This window comes from Jaculus jaculus, chromosome 6 (assembly GCF_020740685.1).
Source record: "Jaculus jaculus isolate mJacJac1 chromosome 6, mJacJac1.mat.Y.cur, whole genome shotgun sequence".
Lineage (NCBI taxonomy): Eukaryota > Metazoa > Chordata > Mammalia > Rodentia > Dipodidae > Jaculus > Jaculus jaculus.
Window position 1 is genome coordinate 58,313,448 of NC_059107.1, and position 27,276 is coordinate 58,340,723.

The 27,276-nt window shown below is 41.5% G+C and overlaps 1 non-coding gene across 1 annotated transcript; it reads right to left on the minus strand.

The window, feature by feature from the left end:
* Positions 1-18,876: 18,876 nt before the first annotated feature.
* LOC123461990 lies at positions 18,877-18,981 on the minus strand. Its single transcript, XR_006638028.1, has one exon. It is a non-coding gene; the product is annotated as a small nucleolar RNA U13 (small nucleolar RNA).
* Positions 18,982-27,276: the final 8,295 nt, after the last annotated feature.

Genomic DNA, 27,276 nt, shown 5'->3' on the forward strand with positions numbered 1-27,276 from the left:
TGATACTTTGGGAATAACGCTTATTTCCCCGTTTCCTATAATTCGCCAATCTCTCTGCAGAGATGTTCTCCCATTCCAGAAAGCTCTTTCCCCCTCTGTATCAATACTCCACTTTAGCAGACAAGCCTTCACTAAAATCTCACTATGTGTTCTCATTCCTACCAGGTATTTTCCATTAGCCACTTTCTAATCTCTTCAATTTTTTCTTTATTTTTAGAATTACTAGATTAGTATATAGCGCTTCCATTGTACTATAAATCCCACGAAGAAAGAATGTCTTGCTCACGTTGTACCATCGTTCACTAAATTGTATTAAATAAACAGGAGAAAGATAGTTTCTGGCAAAAGCCTTGCAAAATCCTTAAACTCTTAGAGAGTGTTTCCCTTTAAAGAACTAAAATTGATTTTGTGCTAGGTAGCTGGGAGACATGAACTAACAATTCAATCTGGGGTCAGGGAGATAGTGCCCCTGGTTCAATTCGCCCCTGGGTAAAACCTGATGGGCGTTTATGACACATACACATGTTGTGCCAAGACCCCTGACCAAGAGCCAAGTCCCCCCATCACCCAGGAGTCACCCAGAGAACCGCCACAGAGGCGGAGAATGCAAAAGCAACAGGTTTCTTGATTGCAAGCCTAGGCCTGGGCCCCATCTCCACAGTCTGGCACAGCAGTAGTGAGGGAGAGAGCCCCTTTCTTTTGGGGGAAGGGGTTCATATAGGAATTGGAACAAAGAAGTAGGGGATAGATACATGATTGGTTGATTGGCTTGGGGTTTCAGCCGGCAAAGTTGAGGGCAGGAGCTAGGGGCACTCCAGGCAGATGAAGTCATTGAAGTCATCTCCATTGTCCTTGAAGTGGAAATTCCTCAGTTTCTTATCTAAGCAGGTGGTCGGAGACCCCCCCCCCCCCCCCAGTGGAGTGTTTCTACAATGTCCTTGAAGTGGAGCAAAGGCAGCAATTAAGCAAGCAAAGTTTACAGAAGCAGAAGGTCAGCACATTGGCCAGCTACTTCTCTACCTAAGTCAGGCCTGGGCCTTTAAAAAAAAAAAAAAAAAAGGTTATATTTGGTCTCACACACACGTGCAAATAAATAAAAATTTAAAGGATCAGTTTTAAGTCATCATCTTCTTCCTACTCCTCTTCTCCTCCTCCTCCTCCTTCTTCTTCCTCTTCCTCTTCTTCTTCTTCTTCTTCTACTTCTTTTCTTCTTCAAGTTTTAAGTCATGCTAAAAAGTTGACGCCGGTGCTGGAGAGATGCTTAGCGGTTAAGTTTGCCTGTGAAGCCTAAGGACCCAGGTTCGAGGCTCGGTTCCCCAGGTCCCACCTTAGCCAGATGCACAAGGGGGCGCACGCGTCTGGAGTTCGTTTGCAGTGGCTGGAGGCCCTAGCGCACCCATTCTCTCTCTCTCCCTCCATCTGTCTTTCTCTCTATGTCTGTCACTCTCAAATAAATAAATAAAAAATGAACAAAAAAATATTTAAAAAAAAATAAATAAAAATTTAAAGGATCAGTTTTAAGTCATCATCATCTTCCTACTCCTCTTCTCCTCCTCCCCCTCCCCCTCCTTCTTCTTCCTCTTCCTCTTCCTCTTCCTCTTCTTCTTCTTCTTCTTCTCCTTCTTTTCTTCTTCAAGTTTTAAGTCATGCTAAAAAGTTGACACCGGTGCTGGAGAGATAGCTTAGCGGTTAAGTGTTTGCCTGTGAAGCCTAAGGACCCAGGTTCGAGGTTCGTTTCCCCAGGACCCACGTTAGCCAGATGCACCAGGGGCGCATGCGTCTAGAGTTCGTTTGCAGTGGCTGGAAGCCCTGGCGCGCCCATTCTCTCTATCTCTATCTGCCTCTTTTCTCTCTGTCTGTCACTTTCAAATAAATAAATAAAAATAATAAGTTGACACGGGGGTGGGGGGGGGAGAGCGGGGCAGGGCTGGAGTTTGGCAGTCAAGGAACTTGCCTGAGAAGCCTTTGGACCCAGGTTCAATACCTCAGTACCCACATAAGCCAGATGCACAATGTGGTGTATGCATCTGGAGTTCATTTGCAATGGCTAGAGGCACACTCATTCTCTTTCTTGCTCTCAAATAAATAAAAAACTAATAAAAAGAAAAACAATTAAATGCCTTAAAGACATTTTTCACGCATCCATAAAAAATGTTAAGTGTGGATACATAGCGTGCTGTACAGCAAAACTCTGGGTTTACAGTTTTAAGGAAGGGAGGGAAGTCAATAGGAAAAAAGAATGGGAAGAGGAAAAGGGAAGGAAATAAAAAAAGAAGGGATGTAAGAGGAATTTGTACTTTCGGGAATGATGAACTGCTGGAAGAATTTAACACTTCTCATTCCAATTGAATTAATGTCCCAAAGCTACTTCAAATTTAACAAGACCATACAAAATACATCCAACATAGTCACCTCCAAACTTCTCATTGCATTGGTTATTTCCAAGAATGGTCTCAACATCCATTCCGAGCCAGAAATCTCAGTACTGTTAATTTTTTTTTAATTGATTGTGTGTGTGGTGAGTGTATGTATGTGTTCCATGTGTGCTCATGGGTGTGGAGGCCAGAGGTCAATGTTGAGTGACACAGCAAGCCCTTTACCAGCTGAACCCTCTCCTTACCTTCAGTGCCAGTCTTGATTCTTCTCTGTTTCTGGGTAAAAACAAATTCCTAAGACTTTAAGTAACCCAATAAAGTTTCAGATTTGCAGAATTTTGGCTACTCTGACCACCCAGAGACATTAAACCCTTAAGGAATAGCAAAAAGGAAAAAACAAAGATAACTGTTACTGGTTATGTTAAGGTGTTTTCTGCACTAAGTAGCTCAAAACAACTTATCCCTCACTCTTTTTTTTTTAAATTTTTTGTTTTATGTTTATTTATTTATTTGAGAGCAAGAGACAGAGAGAAAGAAGCAGTGAGAGAGAAAGAGAGAGAGAGAGAGAGAGGGAGAGAATGGGCGCTCCAGGGCTTCCAGCCACTGCAAAAGAACTCCAGACGTGCGTCCCCTTGTGCGGTAACGTGGGTCCTGAAGAATCGAGCCTCCAACCGGGGTCCTTAGGCTTCACAGGCAAGCGCTTAACCGCTAAGCCATCTCTCCCCCCCCACCCCCCACCCCCCCACCCCCCCACCCCCCCACCCCCCGCCTTCTCTCTTGCTAGAACTGGTGCCACAGATGAGACCAAGGGGTGAATGACAGTCCTTCACATGAGGGAGACAATTTACTGAATATTTCCAAGTCTTCCCTATGCCTCATCCTTCTAAAACATGGAAGAATAGCTTTGTGGGGGCCATTCAGAACTAACAGATTGCTCCTAAAGAAACTTATTTCAGCCTGGAGAGATGGCTCAGCAGTTAAGACACTTGCCTGCAAAGCCTAACAAGCCTAGTTCAGTTCCCTAGTACCCACTTAAAGCCAGATGCACAAAGTGGCACATGCATCTGGAGTTCGTTTATAGTGACTAGTTGACCTGGAATGCCATTCTTTCCTCCTCTCCCTTCCCCTCCCCTCTTCTCTCTCTCTTCCTCTTTCTCTCCCTTCTATTTCTGTCTGCTTACAAGTAATTTAAATTTTTTTTCTTTTTGGTTTTTCAAGGTAGGGTCTCGCCCTAGCCCAGGCTGACCTGTAATTCACTATGTAGTCTCAGGGTGGCTTGAACTCAAGGGGATTTTCCTATCTCTGCCTCCCGAGTGTTGGGGTTAAAGGCATGTGCCAAGACACCTTGCTAAATAAAATATTTTAACAAAAAATAAAAAAGGAATCTTATTTTATTTTTTCCTCCCATATTCCTGCTAACCCAGCCAATTCCATCAGAATACTCTGCCCCTGTCTTAATGTGAAGAACAGATTGGAGTTTAAATTATTTCACCAAACAATTTCACAGAGAAAAATCAAGAAGTGTGGAGCTGGCTCAACCGTAAGCTAATTAAAGGAACAGAACTTTAATCGTCTGCTCTGTGTTTTACATCCAAGGGAACAAGAGCATGAGCCTCATCACACCCTGTCCCACCAAGGGGTACAGTGTCCTGGCAAGATCCTGGCATCAGGTTATTGTGGCAACAGGATTTGGGTCTGTTTTGCTCATGACTGCATCTTCTGCATCCACTATAGTGTCTGCACTAAATGAAATTGCCAAGTAAAATTGAAGCAATGCTTACTAAAGTCATGCAAATAATAGCAAATTTGTTGTTTCAAGCTTTATTGAGAAATGACTGAAAAATTAAAAGTTTTTTGATTTTTTAAAATATTTATTTATTTAAGAGAGTAAAAATGTAGGTAGAGAGATAATGGTGTACCATGGCTTCTAGCCACTCCAAACGTACTCCAGATGCATGCACCACCTTGGGTATCTGGCTTTACATGAATCCTGAGGAATTGAACCAGGGTCCTTTGGTTTTGCAGGGAAGATCCTTAAACACTGAGCAATCTCTCTAGCACAAATATTTATATATTTATTTAAAATGTACCAAGGGGCTAGAAATTTGGCTCAGCTGTTGTTAAGGCACTTGCCTGCAAAGCCTAACTACCGAAGTTGAATTCCTCAGTACCCACATAAAGCCACATGCACGAAGTGCCTCATGCATCTGAAGTTCATTTGCAGTGGCTAGAGGCTCTGGCACGATTCATTCTCTCTCTGTCTCTCATTCTTTCTCTCTCTCCCTCCTTCCTTGTTAATAAATAAATAAAAATATTTTATCCTATTTTATCTTTATTTTATTTTTTGGTTTTTCAAGGTTGGGTCTCACTCTAGCCCAGGCTGACCTGGACTTCACTCTGTATTCTCATGGTGGTGTCAAACTCATGGTGATCTTCCTACCTCTGCCTCCTGAGTGCTGGAATTAAAGGTGTGTGCCACCATGCCCAGCAAAAATAAAATATTTTAAACAAAGTACACAATGAACATGGTGATTTCAGGATACATATATATACATATATATGGAGAGAGAGGAGAGCCATATAAATGGTTCCCACATGGAACTAATTAAATTATTCATTACCTCATATACCTTCTTGAAAAGTCAGCTTTCTGATCCTGTAGTAAAATGGCTGAGAAAATTTACATGGGGAAAAATTTATTTTTATGGTTTTAGAGGTTTCCACCTCAATGTTGCATGCCTCCACTACTTTGGTGAGGTAAGGCAAAATATTATGGCAGCAGAAGCTCCTGGTAGAGAAGGCTGCTGATTTCTGACAGCCCTGAGACCACGAAAGAGAGTTCAGTATGCAAAAATAAGACACAGCCTGGGCACAGCACTGAGGACCTATTCCCTTCAGCTAGATCTCACCTCTTGTTTCCATCACTTCCTAATAGTCCATGAGATTACAAACCCATCCAAGAGTTATGCTGTTGATGAGGCCTGAGCCTTCATGATCCAGACCATCCCCAAATCCATCAGCTAGCAACTATACCTTTAGCACTTGACCTTGGGGGACATCGTATATCCAAATTGTAACTCTTATGTCCTACTTTACTTAAAGTTGCATCAAGAGACTAAAAGCTGGTTCATGCGCTAACAATCCAAAGGGCATTTGCTCAGGACTAAGATGGGTTGGCCATCATGGCAGCCTGGAACCAGAGCCATGGTACCAAGACTTGGCCAGTGACACACCAGGAAATAAAGCAAGCAAGTTGGTGAATTTCAGGCCAGCTGATGAATGCATCATAGGGGATTTTAGTTGTTTACTGTTGGATTCCACAGATGCATTGATTCTTAATGTAGGCATAGCCAGCTGCCAATAACCACTAGGAACCTATATTAAATCCCCTTCATTCTGTGTTCATCAACTACTCCCTCATTAGGTAACATTAAATTTTGCCTTGAGAGGAAATCACAGAGACATAAATAATCTGGTGTCCTGCTTGCTATGCATGTAAGCATGAGGCCCTGAGTCCAGTTCTCCAGTACCCACCTAAAAATATGGGGTATGGTGATACACACCTATAACCCCACCACCACTGGTAAAGTGGAAACAGGAGGATCCCCAGGACTTAATGGATAGCTGGTCTAGCTGGATTGGTGACCTCTAGGTTCAGCAAAGGACCCTGACTAAAATAATAAGGTGGAGGGCTGGGGAGATAGCTCAGAGGTTAAAGGTGCTTGCTTGCAAAACCAGATGGCCTAGGCTTGATTCACTAGTACCCACGTAAAGCCAGGTGCCCAAAGTGGCACATATATCTGGAGTTTCTTTGCAGTGGAAAGAGCTCTGGGATGTCCATCCTCTTTCATTCTGTCTCTCTTGGCAAATAAATAAAAATAATTTTTTCTTCCTGAGATAGGGTCTCGCTTTTGTATAGGCTGACCTGGAGTTCACTATGTAGTCTCAGGGTGGCTTGAACTCACGGCAATTCTCCTACCTCAGCATCCCGAGTACTGGGATTAAAGGCATGTGACACTATGCCCAGTCCTTCTGTATGGAGAGGCAGTGGTTGGGGCATTTTTAAGATGGCTGGCTACATTTTTTCCTCATGTGGATCATTTGTCCTAACAGTAGCATGATCTGCCCCTAGAGATAGTTAATAGTTTTAAAATACTAAGATCTTGCCAAGGTTCTGATTATTCAATCCTGTGCTGCTGGTTATTAAGTGGGACAGAATGAGCTTTTCTAGTACAAAGAACTTGAAGGGGAATGTAATTTCTAAAGACACAGGTAGTTTAACTGCATGCATCCTGAGTCACTCTGCTTCATCTTCACATTGATAAAATACCTTGTGTGGACCAGAGCTCCTTCTGAGGAGGAGGGGAGCCTGTGCGATGAACAAGATAGGCAGATAATACCAAAGCGTCACCACACATAGAGAACATGCTCGGTTAGAAATGCTAAACTAGCAAAATGGACTGACTGCTTAATTCGGGTTGGCAGAGGAACACAGGTGCGTGGCTCTCGGGACAGCTTCTTAGAGGGCTTGCAGTGTGTAAGTAGTTGACGATGGTGTTACAGAACTATCTGGGGATGTCACTGAAAGCCGCACAATTCAGTTCTAGCTCTGGATTACCTCAGTTGACCTTTGTGGAGGTTTTATCTATAGAGTAGTTAGTTGACGTATTAAGCTGTTTGACCTATTATGGTTTTGGATTTTTTTTCCTCATCTATTTGAGGTGTATTAGAAGAAAGAGGTGGTCACTTGCATTATGTTTGGCTTCTTTGAGTTGGGCTTTCTGAGCACTGTGATGCTGAATGTAGACATAGCATGTCTAAATCCTCACCCAACACTGCTCAGTCGAAACCAACCCAAAGTTCTCTGATCACCTCTTCTCTTAAAAGTTCATAAAGTACAATAGCACCTCTTCAGACTTCTCATGATGAGGGAGGAGCATGTGCCTGCCTAAGACAACATTACTCATGCTCACTTTGAAAACTGGATTTGTAAAGTTGAAATTGTATAAGGAGTGAGCCACTTTCTATGGGCATCCTATGTTTTCTAGTTCTTAGCTTAAACATTTACATTTCTTCTCAGAAATAGCCTACCTTGTTGAAGCCACCATGTGCACATGTGAGTTAGTTGGCTTGCCCATAGCCCTGGAGGATGGAGCACAAGAGTTCAATCCTCCTGCGTTATTTTGAAATGGGATTTTTTTGTACGTTTTGACTGCGTATTGGGGGCAGAATATGCTATAATGGATTATCTATACTTCTGTATTTATTTATTTACTACTGGATCTCAACCAGTCTTCTTCCCCTTCCACCTCCATGCCTATAGGATGTACTGTACGCGGTCATGCACTGTGTATTAATATATTAGAAATCTACAGGTCTGTTTTTGTACTTTTTATGGATCCTTATAATCAAAACTTTTACTAGGGTATTGAATAAATTTAGCCTTATTAGAAAAAAAAAGATACTATGATGTGTATATTTACATCCAAATGTTTAGAAGGAAAAAGTCATTTTACAAGTGTCTGAAACATCCGTGCTGGGGCTTCCACAAGCTAGCTGCCCTCTGCTGGGTGTAGTGCCACACAGCAAGCAGGCCTTCCGGTGGTGCTCAGTGTTGTCTTGTTATAACTGAATGTCTGACGTCCTTTGCAACACCCAGAAAACACCCTGGAGTGAAACTTTAGAAATAAAAGCTAATATTCCATGCAGTTTTAAAAAAATAGTATTCCTCTTCTCCTTCCCTTCTCCTTTCTCTGTCTTTCTGGTATGAGTGTACGCAATATGACTTTCTACCTAGCCTCCCTCCTTTCCTTCCTTCCTCTTTTGTTTTTTAGACAAAGGTTTCTCATGCAGTCCAAACTGGCCTTAAACTCAATGTGTAGTCAAGTTTAATCTTAAAGTCTTGCTCCTCCTGCCTCCATTTCCACCTGGTATATTACTCTTTGTGTCACCAACCCTGACTTAGCAACCCCATTCCTGATGACACATGAAACATTCAGCTATGTCTTATGACGATGTTGTGGAACAGATTACCCTGGAATGCTGAGAAAACTGAGTGTTGTAGCTTGGACATAAAGCATCTTCCAGGGAGGCTCATGTGCTGACAGCTTGGCCCCCAGCTTGTGGTGCTTTTGAAAGGTAACTCAGTCAGTGCTGACTTCACCAAGGTGTTAAGAGATTGATGAATTCCTCTCTATTAGGATGCAGGACCGGGTTGAAGGAAGTAGTTCAAAGAAGTGTGACTTTGAGGGTTTATCTTGTTTAAATTCCTCTGGTCCCCTCTGCTTGCTACCTGGCTTCCCTGAAGTTACTGGCTTCCTGTGCCACACGTGACAGCTGTCACATTGCCCTGTCCCACCTCGGGCCCAAAGCAATGAAGTGAACAGACCATGGGGAGAAACTTTTGAAACTGTGAGACAAAATACTGCTTTCTTCCTTTAAGTTGATTCCCCAAGCATTTTGTCACAGTGAAGAAAAGTGGCAAATACAACTGAGGCTCACATCTCAAAAGCCACTCTGCACATGTATTGGGTGTTTCATGTTACATGATAGTAACTATCCTGTACCTGCTATCAGCTAGCCATGGAGATAAGCACTGAGAAGTAATTTTCTCTGAAGTCACTGTAACACTGGAATGTAGGCTGCTATGGCATATGGAGGAACCTTTTGCCCAAATCAGCACAGCTGAGAAAGCTTCCCAGAAAAATAAAGAAAGAATTGTACTGAGCCTTAAAGATGGATAATTAATGAAGCAAGTAAGAAGAGAACAGCAGTACCAACCCCCTCTACCACTACCAATAATGATGCACTGAAAAGAGATGTGTAATCCTGCACTCAGCCTTTGGCAGCTCTGGAGTCTCATTAAACTGGACAAGTTTTCTGGTCACTGCTTTGAGCAGTGCACATATGTTTAAAGCCAGCAGCAAATTCTTTAAAACTGTGTGACAGGTAGCCTATTGCTCCATACAGACCTAATCTTCTCTAGATTACTCCTCTTCTCCTGGGTCTTGATCTAAGTCCCACAAGACCATCCTTCACAATAGATTCCCCAGTTATTCTCATCTCTTACTACCACAACACTTAGGCCAAATGACATCACTTTCTCGGTGGCTTGTTTCTTCTCACTAGCCTCCTCTACTCGATAATGCATTGTGAAGTCAAGAGCTACACTGCATTTTTCATTTATGTTTTCCGAGAGCAGAAAATGAGGGTTAGAGATGGGTTGGTTCCATGGCATGAAGGGATAGGGCACTGAGGAATATTCACAGGTTTCTTTAAAAAGGGGGGGGGGGCATGGTGCTACACACCTTTAATCCTTACAGATGTAGAATGATTGCCATGAGTTCCAGGCCACCCTGAGACTATATAGTGAATTCCGGGTCAGCCTGGGCTGACAAAACAAAACGACAACAACAACAACAAAATGGCAAAAGGCAGAAACCACAGATAATGTATAAATCATATTTTTCTACAAATACGTATCTATGGTAAAGTCCAATATATAAATTAAATAAAATAAGAGATGTAAAACAGGGCTGGGGGCTGGAGAGATGGCTTGACTGTTAAGGTGTTTGCCTGCAAAGCAAAGGGACCTCAGTTTGATTCCCCAGGACCCATGTAAACCAGATGCACAAGGTGGCGCATGCATCTGGAGTTCATTTTCAGCGGCTGAGGCCCTGGTGTGGCGATTGTCTCCCTTTTCCTCTTTATCGCTCTAAAATAAATAAATAAAAATCAAATATTAAAAAGTAGGACTGGGAAGATGGCTCAGTGGATAAAGTGCTTGTTGTGCAATTGTGAGTACCTGAATTGGGATTCACAGAATCTACACTAAAGCCACACAGTGGCAGACATCTGTAATCCCAGCCCTCCTACAGAGAGACTGGAGATGGAGAAAGACATCTTCCAGAAGCTCTTGGTTCATTAGCCTTGAGAACATAGCAGTGAACAATGAGACACCCTTCCTCAAACAAGGTGGGAGGTGAGGCCCAATATCTAAAGTTGTTCTCTGACCTCCATATGTGTACTGTGGCATGTACAACACATGTATATCATACACAGACACACACATGCACACACAGACACACACACACACCTCAAACAGATTTAAAGTAATAATAATAAAATAATACAATAATTGTAACAGAAAAGAATGGCAAGGGGATGAGGATGTAGCTCAGTTGCTACAGTGCTTGCCTAGCAAGAACAAAGTGCTGGTTTGATCCCCAGCATTGACTGTACAAATCAAGCTGGTGGTGGCACATGTCCATAACACTAGCAGACGGGAAGTAGGGGCAAGAGGATCAGATAGTGTGGTGGTTTGAAGAGATGGCCCCCAATATATTCAGTTTATTTGTTGTATTTTGCTTCTGCAGCCACCTGGCAGGAGGCAGTGTCACTGGGTGGATCTTAGGGTGTGCTGGTGGGTTTAAGATTTTTTTTTGTTTGTTTGTTTTCAGTTCCTTTTTTTTAAAAAAAAATTTTATTAACATTTTCCATGATTATAAAATATATCCATGGTAATTCCCTCCCTACCCACCCCCACACTTTCCCATTTGAAATTCCATTCTCTATCATATTACCTCCCCATTACAATCATTGTAATTATATATATACAATATCAACCTATTAAGTATCCTCCTCCCTTCCTTTCTCCACCCTTTATGTCTCCTTTTCAACTTACTGGCCTCTGCTACTAAGTATTTTCATTCTCACACAGAAGCCCAGTCATCTGTAGGTAGGATCCACACATGAGAGAGAACATGTGGCGCTTGGCTTTCTGGGCCTGGGTTACCTGACTTAGTATAATACTTTCCAGGTCCATCCATTTTTCTGCAAATTTCATAACTTCATTTTTCTTTACCGCTGAGTAGAACTCCATTGTATAAATGTGCCACATCTTCATTATCCACTCATCTGTTGAGGGACATCTAGGCTGGTTCCATTTCCCAGCTATTATAAATTGAGCAGCAATAACCATGGTTGAGCATGTACTTCTAAGGAAATGAGATGAGTCCTTTGGATATATGCCTAGGAGTGCTATAGCTGGGTCATATGGTAGATCAATCTCTAGCTGCTTTAGGAACCTCCACACTGTTTTCCTCAATGGCTGGACCAGATTGCATTCCCACGAGCAGTGCAGAAGGGTTCCTTTTTTTCCACATCCCCGCCAACATTTATGATCATTTGTTTTAATGATGGTGGCCAATCTGACAGGAGTGAGATGGAATCTCAATGTAGTTTTAATCTGCATTTCCCTGATGACTAGTGACGTAGAACATTTTTTTAGATGCTTATATGCCATTCGTATTCCTTCCTTTGAGAACTCTCTATTTAGCTCCATAGCCCATTTTTTGATTGGCTTGTTTGATTCCTTATTATTTAACTTTTTGAGTTCTTTGTATATCCTAGATATTAATCCTCTATCAGATATATAGCTGGCGAAGATTTTTTCCCATTCTGCAGGTTGCCTCTTTGCTTTTTTCACTGTGTCCTTTGCGGTGCAAAATCTTTGTAATTTCATTAGGTCCCAGTGGTTAATCTGTGGTTTTATTGCCTGAGCAATTGGGGTTGTATTCAGAAAGTCTTTGCCAAGACCAATATGTTGAAGGGTTTCCCATACTTTTTCCTCTAGCAGTTTCACAGTTTCCGGTCTGATGTTAAGGTCTTTAATCCATTTGGACTTAATTCTTGTGCATGGCGAGAGAGAAGAATCTATTTTCATCCTTCTGCAGATATATATCCAGTTTTCAAAACACCATTTGCTGAAGAGGCTGTCTCTTCTCCAATGAGTATTTTTGGCATTTTTATCGAATATCAGGTGGCTATAGCTACTTGGGCTTACATCTTGGTCCTCTATTATGTTCCACTGATCTACCTGTCTGTTTTTGTGCCAGTACCATGCTGTTTTTGCTACTATGGCTCTGTAGTATAGGTTAAAATCAGGTGTGGTGATACTATCAGCCTCTTTTTTGTTGCTCAGTATTATTTTAGATATTCGAGGATTTTTGTGATTCCAAATGAATTTTTGGATTGTTTTTTCTATTTCCATGAAGAAAGCCTTTGAAATTTTGATAGGGATTGCATTGAATGTGTAGATTGCTTTAGGTAAGATTGCCATTTTCACGATATTGATTCTTCCAAGCCAGGAACAAGGGATGTTTCTCCACTTTCTAGTGTCTTCTGCAATTTCTCGCTTGAGTGTTTTAAAGTTCTCATTGTATAGATTCTTTACTTCCTTGGTTAGGTGTATTCCAAGGTATTTTATTTTTTTTGTTGCAATTGTGAATGGGAGTGATTCTCTGATTTCATCCTCTGTGTGTTTGTTGTTAGCATATATGAAGGCTACTGATTTCTGTGTATTTATTTTGTATCCTGCTACATTGCTATAGGTTTTGATCAGCTCTAACAGCTTGCTAGAAGAGTCTTTAGGGTCCTTTATGTATAGAATCATGTCATCTGCAAATAATGATAACTTGATTTCTTCCTTTCCAATTTGTATCCCTTTTATGTGTGTCTCTTGCCTTATTGCTATGGCTAAGACTTCCAAAACTATATTAAATAGGAGTGGGGACAGTGGACACCCTTGTCTTGTTCCTGATTTTAGTGGAAAAGCTTCCAGTTTTTCCCCATTTAGTAATATGTTGGCTGTAGGCTTGTCATAAATAGCCTTTATTATATTGAGATATGTTCCTTCTATTCCCAGTCTCTGTAGGACTTTTATCATGAAGGGATGTTGGATTTTGTCAAATGCTTTCTCTGCATCTAATGAGATGATCATGTGATTTTTGTCCTTCAACCCGTTTATGTAATGTATTACATTTATAGATTAGCGTATGTTGAACCATCCCTGCATCTCTGGGATAAAGCCTACTTGGTCAGGGTGAATGATCTTTTTTATATACTCTTGTATTCTGTTTGCCAATATTTTGTTGAGAATTTTTGCATCTATGTTCATGAGGGAGATTGGTCTGTAATTTTCTATTTTTGTTCTATCTTTGCCTGGTTTTGGTATCAGGGTGATGCTGGCCTCATAGAAGGAGTTTGGTAGAATTCCTTCTTTTTCTATTTCCCAGAAAAGCTTAAGAAGCAATGGTGTTAGCTCTTCCTTAAAAATCTGGTAAAATTCAGCAGTGAATCCATCCGGGCCTGGGCTTTTTTTAGTTGGGAGATTATTGATAACTGTTCGGATCTTCATGTTTGTTATAGGTCTATTTAAGTGATTAATCTCATTTTGATTTAATTTAGGTAGGTCATATAGATCAAGGAAATCATCCATATCTTTCAGATTTTCATACTTTGTGAGGTATATGCTTTTATAGTATGTCCCTATGATTTTTTGAATTTCTCTGGAATCTGTTGTGATGTTACCTTGTTCATCTCTGACTTTATTAATTTGTGTCTCTTCTCTCTTTCTTTTGGTCAGATTTGCTAAGGGTTTATCAATCTTGTTTATCCTTTCAAAGAATCAACTCTTTGTTTCATTAATTCTTTGGATTGTTCTTTTTGTTTCTATTTCATTAATTTCTGCCCTAATCTTTATTATTTCTTCCCGTCTACTGATTTTTGGTTTACCTTGTTCTTCTTTTTCCAAGGCTTTAAGGCGAAGCATTAGGTCGTTTACTTGCGACCTTTCTAATTTCTTAATATAGGCACTTAAGGCTATAAATTTACCTCTTAGAACTGCCTTCATTGTGTCCCAGAGATTTTGGTATGTTGTGTTCTCATTATCATTTGACTCTATAAATTTTTTGATTTCCTTTTTGATTTCTTCATTGACCCACTCATCATTTAGTAGTGTATTGTTTAGTTTCCATGATTTTGTGTATGCTCTATAGCCTTTCTTGCTGCTGATTTGTAGTTTAATTCCATTGTGGTCAGATAGAATGCAAGGAATTATTTCAATTTTCCTGAATTTGTTAAGATTTGCTTTGTGTCCTAATATATGGTCTATTTTAGAGAATGTTCCATGTGCTGCTGAAAAGAATGTATATTCTGCAGCCTTTGGATGAAATGTCCTGTATATATCTGTTAGGTCCATTCCTTCTATGACCTCATTTAGTCCAGATGCCTCTCTGTTTATTCTTTCCCTGGATGACCTGTCAATTGATGAGAGTGGGGTGTTAAAGTCACCCACCACCACTGTGTTTGGTGTTATCTGTGACCTTAGTTCTAATAGTGTTTGTTTGACGAATTTGGGAGTCCCCATGTTAGGTGCATATATGTTTAGGATTGTAATGTCCTCCTGTTGGAGTGTGCCCTTAATCAGTATAAAGTGACCTTCCTTATCTTTCTTGACTAACGTCGGACTAAAGTCTACCCTGTCTGATATTAGGATAGCACCCCCTGCTTGTTTTCTAGGCCCATTTGCTTGAAATACCGTCTTCCAACCTTTCACCCTAAGATAATGTCTATCCTTTGTAGAAAGGTGAGTTTCTTGGAGACAACAAATTGTAGGATCCTGCTTTTTAACCCAGTCTGCAAATCTATGTCTTTTCGTTGGGGCATTGAGACCGTTGATATTAGGAGATATTATTGAAAGGTGTGTATTTATGTTTGCCATTTTTGTGTGTGTGTGTGTTTCTGGTTCTACCTGTGCTCTCTTCTTTTAACTGGTATTTGAGTATTGCTTGTTTTTTCTAGGTTCCTTATATATGTGCTTTTCCTTTTGTTCAGCATGGAGGATTCTATCAAGTATTTTCTGTAGAGCTGGTTTTGTCTTCAAATACTCCTTTAACCTGCTTTTGTCATGGAATGTCTTTATTTCTCCATCTATTTGAATGGATAACTTTGCAGGATAAAGTAACCTTGGTTGACAGTTGTTATCTTTCAGAACTTGGAATATATCACTCCAAGCCCTTCTGGCTTTAAAAGTTTGTGTTGAATAATCTGCTGTAATCCTGATGGGCTTGCTTTTGGAAGTAACTTGATTTTTCTCTCTAACTGCTTTCAATATTTTTTCTTTGGTGTGTGTTTGGAAGTTTGAGTATAATATGGCGAGGAGAGGTTCTTTCTGGGTTTTGTCTGGCTGGGGTTCTAAAGGCTTCCTGTATCTGTATTGGCACCTCTTTCCCAATTTGGGGGAAATTTTCCTCTATGATTTTGTTGAAGATGCCTACTATGCCTCTGGAGTGGAGTTCTTCTCCTTCTACTATGCCCTGAATTCTTATATTGGATCTTTTCATAGTGTCCCAAATATCTTGAAATTCCCACTCATACTTTTCTATAAGTTTGTCTTTCTCTTTGTTGGACTGCATTAGGTCTGCCACCTGGTCTTCTAGCTTAGATATTCTGTCCTCTCCCTCATCCATCCTACTGGTGAGATTTTCTACAGAGTTTTTTATTTCATTAACTGTGTTCTTCATTGCTAGTAATTCTGACTGGTTTTCTTTATTATTTCTATTTCCCTATTTATGTCTTGTATTGCCTTCTTTATTTCATTAAATTGGTGTCCTGCCTCTTCTTTGATTCCTTTGATTTCCTCTTTGATTTCTTCTTTGATTGTTTTCATGTGTTCTTTGACCTCTTTGAACATATTTATAATTATTCTTTTGAACTCTTTCTCAGGCATTTCCTCTAACTCTTTCTCACTGGAGGACATTTCTGATGCATTAATACTTTTAGGTGGATTTATATCATCTTGCTTTTTAGTGTTTCTTGTGTTGTAATGTATATATTTTTGCATCTTGGATTAAGTTAATGCTTGGATTTTCCAGCTAGCTGTGTATTCTTACTTGTATCAATTGATTTGATGTAATATATTTTCAGGGTAGGACCTTAAGGTGTTAGGTGTGGCTCTGAAGACTCCCAGAGTATCTACAAAGATGTTCTTAGGGGTTGAGTTTCCCTGCTATAGGAGTATTCAAGCAGGCTGAGTGGAATAAAATACAGGTAGATTCTAAAATTTAACTAAACACTGTACACATTCAATCAAAAACAGCCCCGAGTATGTATGCAAGAGTAGTTATTATAATGACCAGATCCTCTATCGACAAAGAGGTTTAGATTTCTGGTCTGTTGAGGGATCCAAGTCAGCTTGTGACCAAGTGAGACCCTTCCCTGGTGCAATCCCAGTTACCTTGGGTGATTTTGGTCTCAGTCAAGTTGCTGCCCGTGTCCTCGGGCTGCTGTTCTGATTTCTGGAGCTGGGCACTTGCTTTTCCTACGGGGCAAACTGAGCCACTGCTGTTGCCTCTGCTGCTGCTGTAGCTGCCACTGCTGGAGCCACCACTGCTGCTGAAGCTGCTGCTGCTGTGGCCAGTGCTGCTTCTCCCCCTGAAGCTGCTATTGCCGAGTCTGCTGCTGCTGGGGCCGCTGTTACCGGTGCTGAAGCCGCTGATGTTCCTGCCGAACTCTGCTCCTGTTTGGGTACCATTGTCAGCCCAAGTTGGCGTGGCCGGGTCCCAGGCCGCTGCTCTGTTCCCTGGAGCTGGGTTCAGGTGGTGGGGGAGGGGAGGGAGCCGCGGCTGCTCTGGTTGTCTCGCTGTTCCACGTGTTCTTCTACCTTGCGGTCTGCTCCTCCGTTGCTCGCTGCCGCTCTTCCCTCACGTTTCCCGAGTTGCGGAGAGCGCGGTGTGAGGGGAAAATCCCGCACCTGGCTTTTCCTGCGGCTCTAGCCGAGTCTGGCGGCTTTCTGCTGCACCGCGGCCGCAGCGGTTGGCTGAGCTGCCGGAGCCGCTTTTCCCGCCTGTGCAGGCTCTGGATGCTCTATAAGTCTTCTACTTCTCCGCTGCCGCTTCAATTTCCTATACACCTCACTTTTTAGTAAAAGTGTGTATTTTGCTGAGTTTTTTTGGTCTTTTTCCTCCCTAGGCTGCTTTGGCGTGGTACTTACGCCGCCATCTTAACCGGAAGTCTGGGTTTAAGATTTTAATCTAAAGATATGCAAAGTGTGCCTAGCTGGAGTTCCTAAAGTGTGCTGTGCTGTGTGGCTTTTTATCTTGTACTTCTCTCTCTCTGCTTGGTCCAGTGAAAGGTGGCCAGCTTCTTCTGCCATTATGGAACTTCCCCTGGATCTGTGAGCTTCAATAAATATCCCTTCCTCCATAACTGTGCCTGGTCTGGAAATTCATCTCGGCACACCCAAAGCTGTCTTTACAGAACTTGGTACCGAGGAGTGGGCTGAGATGAACCTGACTATGTGAATATTGATCTTTTGGAACCTTTGTTTTGGAGGAATAGGCATGGACTTGGTGCTTGCAACTGAAGATATTTTCTGGAGTGGTAAGCCAAGTTTTATGGACTTTTCTGATGAGAGTCTGAGAATGCTAAGTGCAGACAGCATTCAACTTCAAGGCTTAGCTTATGAGCATTCTAAGGGGAAGGAAAGACTGCAGAGGACTTTGTTGGAACTGGGCTACTGGCATAAGGGCTGGCTGTGTCCTGCTGCTCAGGCCCAGAGAGTTTGATCAAGGTTAAATTTGTAATGGACTGATGTGCTTGGTTAAAGATATTGGACAAAGAGATTTAAGATTTTAAGCTAGAAAACCTCAAGCAAGTTAAAATTACAGGCACTGAGACTGGTTTTAGGTTACTGAATCTGCTATTGTCAAACACATTAGCAGTCTTAAAGGAAGATTGTCCAATTGCTTTACCATGGAAAGGATGCCTGAGGAAAGACTATCATAGAAATGCAAACACTTTTGCAAACAGTTGACTGGAGAAGGAACCTGCTTTTCAAGGTTATGATTTATTTTGTCTGTGAATTAAGAATATAGCTGTGTCCTGCACACCTGGTATTGGTTTTAGAAGCATGAAAAATGAGAGGAGTGGTCATGAGTTGCACATGGTTCCAGGAGCTGCTGCTGAGATGTGGCATGAGGCAGGGCCTGATGCCCTGACAGGCTGAAAGAGCCTTTGGAAGATGGACCGTGGTTTGCATGAAGACCTGAAGATGTTTTGAATATATCAGGAGTGTGCAAGGGCTACCATGGAGCTCATTGTTAGCCTGGGATGGAAGTGTTCCCCGGCTACTCTGCTCAACTGGAGGGGCGAAATTGGAAAATCTGGAGACTGTCAGTCCCTGGTTGTATTGAACTTTAACTGCCAAATTTTGATGTTTGTTTGATGGTGGTTGAGTTTGAATTGTTTTAGTCTCTCCTTGCTATGCCTTATACCAGTTGAAAATGTTTACTCTGTGCCTTTATATGTTAGAAATGTTTAACTTGTTTGATTTTACAGGTCTCAATATCTTAAATTGGTCAAGACTGTGGGGACCTTTGAAATTGAACTGAGTATAATTTAAAATTTGTGATGGTTATAAATCTATTGGGGACCAGGGGCAGAATGTGGTGGTTTGAAGAGATGGCCCCCAATATATTCAGTTTATTTGTTGTAGTTTGCATCTGCAGCCACCTGGCTGGGGGCAGTGTCACTGGGTGGATCTTAAGGTGTGCTGGTAGGTTTAAGATTTCAATCTAAAAATATGCAAACTGTGCCTAGCTTGAGTTCCTGAAGTGTGCTGTGCTATGTGGCTTTTTATTTTATTTATTTATTTTTTTTACGTCAGACAGGTTATGTGCCAGAGCGTAACAAGGTTTAGTGGGAGGCACACGTCACATAAGAGCATGAACACCCAATCATCATGCTTATGAACCAATAAAAGGATGGCTTTTTATCTTGTACTTCTCTCTCTCTGCTTGGTCCAGTGAAAGGAGGCCAGCTTCTTCTGCTATTATGGAATTTCCCCTGGATCTGTAAGCTTCAATAAATATCCCTTCCTCCATAACTGTGCCTGGTCTGGAGGTTCATCTCAGCAAACCCAAATCTGTCTGTTACAGATAGTTAAGTCCAGTTTTAGCTATATAGAGAGTTTGGGCCAGCATAGGATACATGACACACTGTTTCAAAAGTAAAAAATTAAAGACATAAAAAACAAACAATGGATTTGGAGGGATGGCTTAGCAGTTAAGGTGCTGCTTGTCTACAAAGCCAAAGGACCCAGGTGTGATTCCCCAGGGCCCACATAAGCCAGATACACAAGGTGGCACACGTGTCTGGAGTTCATTTGCATTGGCTGGAGGTCCTGGTGTGTTCATGCACAACACTCTCTCTCCCTCTTTCTGTCAAATAAATAAATAAAATAAAGAATGGCAAGAGCAGCCTTGCCCCTCACAAAGTCCATGGCACTGAAGAGTTCTGAGGACAGGGGCATTGGGATGGGGATCCAGCATGTTGTATGATGGAGCCTTTGGTGAATGAGAAGTGGCAGAAGACAAAGGTACTGAGAACTAAGACTGGATGAGACCTGGTTATGGTCAGATGATGAGGGAGGCCTGTGGATTTCTTTATGGGAATTCACTGGGTGCTAGGACATCATCTGTGGAGAGAGGGGTGGGAGGAGGCCGAGTGTGTTTGAAAACATGAAGATGGAGGGTGTGTTCTTCACACAAGCAAAGAAGTCCTCTCCAGCTGCAAGTGCCTGGAGCTCAAGAAACAGGTCAGGTCTGCAGTGACTGGAGCTATGGGAAGGAGGTTGCTTGATGGATGAGATAGGCAGGGGCATACCTGGGAAACAGGACCTTTGAATGGACACACAGATCAGTGAGCCTACAATGGATACAGGGAAGCTGCAGCCAGAGAGGGAAAGGACTCTGGAAGTGATGCTAGCCATTGTAGTGGGCTGTGGGTAAAAGTCCTCAGAAGGCCAGACAGGTGGAGCTGAAGCTGGCCTACAGGTAGAATTTTAGAGATTAATGGGAAAATTGTTTACTTAGAAGCTATATTGCTGGCCTTTGATTTTTCTTTATGTTTACTTTCTAGGGAGTGTTTTGAAGTAAAGGAATTGAAAACATTGACTGTAGATGTGACTGCTAATTTGTGATAAAGAAGCTTACATTTTTGCTCTCACCTAAGAAAAGCCTCTGTAGTGTAGGTAAAGGTGTGAAGCTCTTCTGCCTCTCCTGAGAGCAAAGGTGGAAGGTCATTGTTTAGAGACCGAAGGTTGTACTTAGTAGGCCTCGAGAGGGCAGTTGGCTGCTACTGAAGAAAGTGGGTAGGGGTGAACAGGTAGGTGCTCACTGCCAGGCATTCAGGAGGCTAGATGGAACTCACTGCAGGATGCCAACCCTGAACAAAGGTATATTCAGGAGAATTATTCTATGAGAAAACTGAATTTTGCAGAGAATAGAATACATTCTTGAGAATATGCTTTCTTAGCAAAAGGGAAATATTCATAAAATATAAGGGCTCAAGATCCCAGCAGTTATCTTTTATTAATCTATTATTTAGAGAAATATATTGGTTAATTTTAATCAATGCTATCAAGAGAATCAAGGAAGGAAAATAACAATTTACTAGAAAAGGATAATTTCATTCTATTTCTATAATAATGTAGATTGGTTGACTACCATCCAACTATTCACATACAGGAAACAGGATTTGATTTTTACCCTGCTTAAAAGAAAAATATTAGGCCTGTGGACATGACTTAGTGGGTAAAGTGCTTGCCAAGGAAGCATGAATTCCTGAGTTTAGATCCCTAGCACCCATGTAAAAAGCAATGCATAGTGGCATACACCTTTAATTCCAGTACTGAGGAGGTGGAGACAGAAGGATCCCTGGAGCTTGTTGGCCCTGTAGTCTAACAAAATTGGTAAACTCTAAGGTCAGTGTGCCATCTTGTCTACAAAAAATAAGGTAGAGGGTATCCTACGAAGACACCAGATATCAATCATTGGCCTCACATGCTCACACAAATATATGAATACTCATGCACATCATATGGGCAGAGAGAAAAAGATTAGCCTGACATGGTAGTAGGCACATATAATCCTAGTACTCAGGAGGCAGAGGCAAGAGGATCACCACAAGTTTAAGGCCAGCGTGCCTTGCATAGTAATATACTTGCCTAGCATTCATAAAGCTCTGGATCCCATTCCCAGCACTGCATAGACCCACTGATGCAATTCTGTAATCCTAGCACTCATAAGGTGGAGAACATTAGAAATTAAGCCATCCTTAACTACATAGCAAGTTGAAAGATAGCCTGAGCTCCATGAGATTCTGTTTCTAAAACTAAAATCAGAGAGAGGGAGGGAGGGAGGGAGGGAGGGAGGGAGAGAGAGAGAGAGAGAGAGAGAGAGAGAGAGAGAGAGAGAGAGAGAATAACTTGACATTATTTCATGGATACTGTAAGAAAACACAAGTGTTTTGTTTTTGTCAGAGACAAAGGAGTTCATTATATAGCATGCAGATCAGCATGTTTACAAATATTCTGTGGTCCCCAATTTTACATGGGTGACCCTACAGACCAAGATCAATAGTGCCCACAGTGGGTTTGCTCCCTGGATCAGGAACACCAGGCTAGAGAATACAGTAACTTTATAGCAAACAATGAACAAAACCTAAGTGCTTATGTGACACCAACTGGTCCTTCATGATTGTTCATCGCAAATTCACCCTGAAAGAACATTCTGTGTTCTTTGTCTACCCAGCAAGATATGCAGGAACTCAGTAGACCCATGGAAGTTTGTTTCTACCCCAAATCCTTAAAATGGGCAGTATAATAACAAAATAATAACAAATAACAAAAATACCTCTAATTATTTATTCGTGTGTGTGTGTACACCAAGGTCTCTTACTACTGCAAACAAACTTCAGATGCTTGTAGCTTTTGTGTCTGGTTTCGCATGGGTTGCATTATGTATTCATTATTAATCCTAACACTGCTCAAGTTAATGAATATCTATTGAACTGCATTTGGGCTGGAAATCTGCTAGGGGTGAGAATATTCATTTCCTACCCTCAGGAACTAAACCCAGCAACCACAGGCAAGGATTTTTTTGTATGAACACCAGAATGGAAACAAACCAAGCATTGACTATGACTGTAAATTATGATTTGGGTGTGCATTTTAAAGTATAGCTAAATATGACTTCATATTACTATTCAAAATTAAACCTGAAAATGATTAATTTTGTGGTCTCTATAGGCTATTCAGAAGAAAATTACTATATTAATATGCCTTGAAGTTGTTAGCAAAGATACACATGTAATTTTAACATGTAAAAGAAAATTAAACAGAATTTGTGGAAGGAAACATCAAGTCTCTTGATAATTGTGGTGCCCATGTGTCTCTGTGTGTGTGTGTTGGGGAGGGGGTTGCTAGGGGTCAAAGCTAAAGACTGCCTCATACTAAGCAAGAACCACACCACTCAGCTACATTGTAATCTTTTACAAAGGAAGAAAATATCCCATTCAAACTAGCAGTATAGTTTAAGATTAAACATGAGAAGACAATGATTTAAACTGTGTTCTCTGCCTCTCATATATGCAAAGATTAAAACAAATAGTCTCAGGGGACAGCCCAGACAGAGCTGTCAGTATGAAAGCTGGTGAGGATGGGGCAGAATCGTGTGGTAGAGCAAGCTTTGAAGTAGCAGAGATCTAACTAAGGCCACTTCCAGATCTCTCCTCCTCTGGGGAGGCAGAAGCTCTGATGGACCTCAACACCCAGCTATCCAGTGGAATGTCATCAGGTCAAAACCATGCTTGAGAGGAGTGTTTAATCCCACTGAATTTACAGAAAGAACAAGTTGTTCAAGGTCACTTTCACTCAACTACATGAGCACTTCAAACCACAACACTGGAATCCCCAAATTTGTGCTGTTCAGGGCAAAGAAGAAAGATGGTTAAAGGCAGAACTCAGCAAATGGAACGCAAACTGTTACATCTTTCCATTTTAGCCAGAGCAGCTCCTTAGCAATTGTGATGGTTTGAATTCAGTGTCCTCCATAAACTCACATGTTTTGAATGTGGTGGAAATTGTAGAGGTGGAATCTTGTGGGAGGAGGTGTGTTGTTGGAGTGAGCTTAGAGGTGTTGTAGCCAGCTCATTCTCTAACTGCTTTTTCCACCTGCCATGGCAGAAGTGATGTCTAGCCTCTGCTCATTCCACAATGTTTCATGACATCATGAAGCTTCCCTTTGAGATCATAAGCCAAAATAAAAAAGCTTTCTTCCCATCAACTGCTTTTGGTTCAGTGCTTTCTCCCAGCAACACAAAGGTAACAGAAACATTATTTCCCAGGTTGAGCATATAGCTGAATCTGCACTTATCAAAATTCTCAACCTGAATAGTGGTTCTCCAATCTCAACCTGTAACAGTGTTCTCAGATCTTAACTGGCAACAGCGGTTGTTTGATCTCAATCTGTAACAGTTCTCAGATCTCATGTGCTACATTATCAGTTTGGGTACTTGCTTCATCTACAGTTCCTAAGCTGCCCTCAGAGGTCATAGGGAACAAGTCTGGAGTGAAGCACAGACATTACAGGCCCACAGGTGCCACCAAAATGAAAGACCGAGCAAAGACATGAAGCAACGTCAGCAGCAAGTGCCAGAAGTAATCTAATCTTACTCATCCAGTTTAAATGTGACTCCTCCACCTTACAAAGCCCTTTGTGAAAGATCAAGTCAACATATTTATCTTATGTTATGGGTCTCTTCCCAATTTTGAGTTTAGAAAGAGAGCCAGGGGAAGGAGATAGTGAGTATGGGACAATGTGGGGGGTGCCAGAATAGTCAGGTTAATTAGGCAAGGGCCAGGATGGCCCTTAAAGGGAGGGGCCTTAGGACATCATACTTTTGCCACACATTTATCTCAGCTTGCCCAGCCTGCACCAGTCTTGGATTTAGTGTTTGCCCATCTCATCCAATTAGATCTCTCTCAAGTGTACCCCCTGCCCAGGTATGGGTGGATCTCTCCTCTAAGGCCAGGACCATGGGTGGAACACCTGGTGTAGGTGTGCCCAGGTGGGATGGTGCAAATTCTGTATCTCCCAGGCTCCACAGAGAGAGCGGGCCATTTTTCCTCCCTCTCTGGAGCTGGTCTTTGGATGGGTGTGCGTAAGAGCTCTCTCCCACCCTGGCATGGCACTAAAGATGTGTGCACTATACACATTGCTACACAGCATTGCTGCTGGTGGGAAGAGACACTTTTTCCATTTTGTTACTATCCTCACTTTTGATCTTTCTTGGAAGTACACATTTTTAAAATCCCTTCTCATTTTTTCCCTATGTTCCACGTTCGGTTACATGGGCTCCTGGGCTACACATGGCCTACATGGGCTTTTGGGCTCCATGTGGTATATTTCTCCCCACTTTGTCTTCCTTTACTCGAAGTTTTGTCCATTCCCCACTCTTTTGTAAGATCTGAATAAATTGTGATATTTTAAAAGTTATTTTCTCAGCCAGATGTGGTGGTGCACACCTTTAATACCAGCACTTGGGAGGCAGAGGTAGCAAGATTGCTGTGAGTTCAAGGCCACCCTGAGACTCTAGAGTGAATTCCAGGCCAGCCTGGGCTAGAGTGAAACCCTATCTTGAAAAAAAATTATTTTCTAAAATCGGGGTTTGGGTTCCGGAAAGCATCCCAGAATCCCAATTCCCTCATGTACAACTTGAGACTTAATTGACACATGATACTCAGGAGTGAGTGACACAAAGCAGAAAGAGACAGTGTATTCTAAGCCAGTAGAAAGAAAACTCAGAGTCAGAAGTATGCCAAAACAAAACAAGTGAACAAATAATCTGCAATAATATTGAGAACTCTTTCATTCTTTCATTTTTTTGTGTATGTGAAAATTAGAGCAGTAATAAGACACTATCTCTTATCTTCAGATTGAAGGAGAAGGATAGAGAGTAAGAGTAGGGACAAGATATTTACTTTTCACATGGTTGCTAAGGAACAGAATTTCAGTGCTAAAGCCTGGCTATGCAGGTGTGCAATCTGAGCACTCCAGAGGTAGAGACCGGAAGATTGTCAGGTGTTCAAGGCAAACCTGGACAACTTAGTGGTGAGTCTTTCTTTCTTTCTCTCTCTCTCTCATTCACACACACACACAAGAAAAAGAAAAAAATTCAATGCTGAATTGAAAGGAAATTTGGCAGTAGCTTAAAATATAAAGTGTAGAATCCTCTGAGACTCAGTTCATACCTTAGCTACAGTCAAGGAGAGAAACATAAAAAGATGTATTACAAACACTTGTCCTTATAGACAAGACTTGGGAGATCTTGGATAGTAAAGCAGACAAATACATTGTGGCTTATTCATATGTTTATATACTAAACAATGAGAAGAACTAAAAGAGAAATATGCTACAATCAGAGAAAAGATTAACAGATATATACACACAAATGTGTGCATTTAGAGAGAAGATATATATTCAAAAAATAGGCAGTATCACATATTGTTATGAAAAACATTAGCAGGAATAATAAATATTTTTCTGGGGAGGAATAAGCAGGAACATCAGGAGTTCAAGTCCAGCCTTGGCTACATGAGACTTTATCACAGAAAAAGAAAAAGGAGTAGAGGAAGAGGAGGAGGAAGAGAATAAGGAAGAATTGCTTTTCCTGAGAAGTGTTTTCTACAGGGTAGTGACAAAGAAGAGAAACCTTCAGTTACCTATTGGAGAAGTTTCTTAGGACATACATCCTTAATATTCACCAAAGAAAATTGAAGTACAAAAGGATACTGGATGTTATCCCATCGTTTTCACTAAAAAGTGAGTGGAAAAAGCCATACAAATGAAGAAGAAAAGAATTAATTTCAGAAGGGAATGCTTAAGACTTTTATTCTCCCGCATAATGCTTCACAGAAGAGGAAAAGAAAGGGGGTGAGGTGGCTCTAGCACTCTGAAGTCTGAGGCAGAATGATTAACTCACATTTGAGGACAACCCAGGATAGAGTGAGAACTTGCTCCCCCCCACAAAAAAAGTCAGTTCTATGATTATATGAACACAAAGCCAATCATCCAGAGAATACTTCAGGGAATAATTCATATAGAAGAGTCAAACAATCAATCTCAAGAGCCAACAGAAGAAGATCACAATAACCAAAACTAGAGCAGGCTTAAAAGAGTACAAAGCCCCAAAAAGAATGAATCCCCAGAAAGTAATACATTATGGCAGGGACTACATCGAACCTCACAAATATCCTTTCTTTATTGCTGACAATCCCACATATTTGGGCTGCAAGGTCACTGAGAAATCCTGCTGGAGCTGAGCTGAAAACATCCTCTGTGTAGACCAGCTGACAGAAAGCTGGAAAAAGCTATACTGCATACAGTTCAGTGGGAGAGAGAGAAATCACCAGTAGAGATAGTCAACAGTGGACACTGCAAGCCTTAAATTTGGCCAGCCAGGTAAAATGAGCCAACAGGTACAACAGTGGCATATCTGTTTTATGGGAAAGCAACTGCTTTCTAATTGGAATGGAGGCCTGCTCCACAAGAGGAAATACATCCCTGATACTGAAAACCTATGACAGGGTAGTCATGAGCCCTAGGGGTGTAACATATGTTGGTGTCTGGCTAAATGTATATACTATGCTCACCAAACTTCCTGGTAAGCACATCTCTTAAAGTTCATACTCATATATTAATGCCATTGTCAATTTTGGTCACAGAAGCTTCTCTTTTCCGAAGGTGGTGTCCTTGGGATGACTCAGAAGGCACCATGGTGCTAAGAGAAGTGACAGAGGAGTGCTCAGCACTGAAACATCTCTGTCACACCTTTCAAGTCTCAGGTTCCATTGCAGAAGAGATGGAAGAAAGTATTTAAGAGCCAAAGGTAGAGGAGGACTCCATAATGCACTCCTCCAGACACAAAGTGGCATGTATATCCATGACCTAGCAGTGCCTGACACTACCTATATGAGACCATCATAATAGGAGGCAAAGATGATGACATCAAAATAAAAGACAGACTGATTGAGAGGGGGAAACATATGATGGAGAGCAGAGTCACAAAGGGGAAAATGGGAGAGGAAGGGAATTGCCATGGTTATTGTCTATAATTATGGAAGTTGTCAATAAAAATAATAAATAAATATCCTTTCTTCCATAACTATGCATGGTTTGGAAGTTCATTTCAGCAATATGAGACTGTCTATTACACTTGG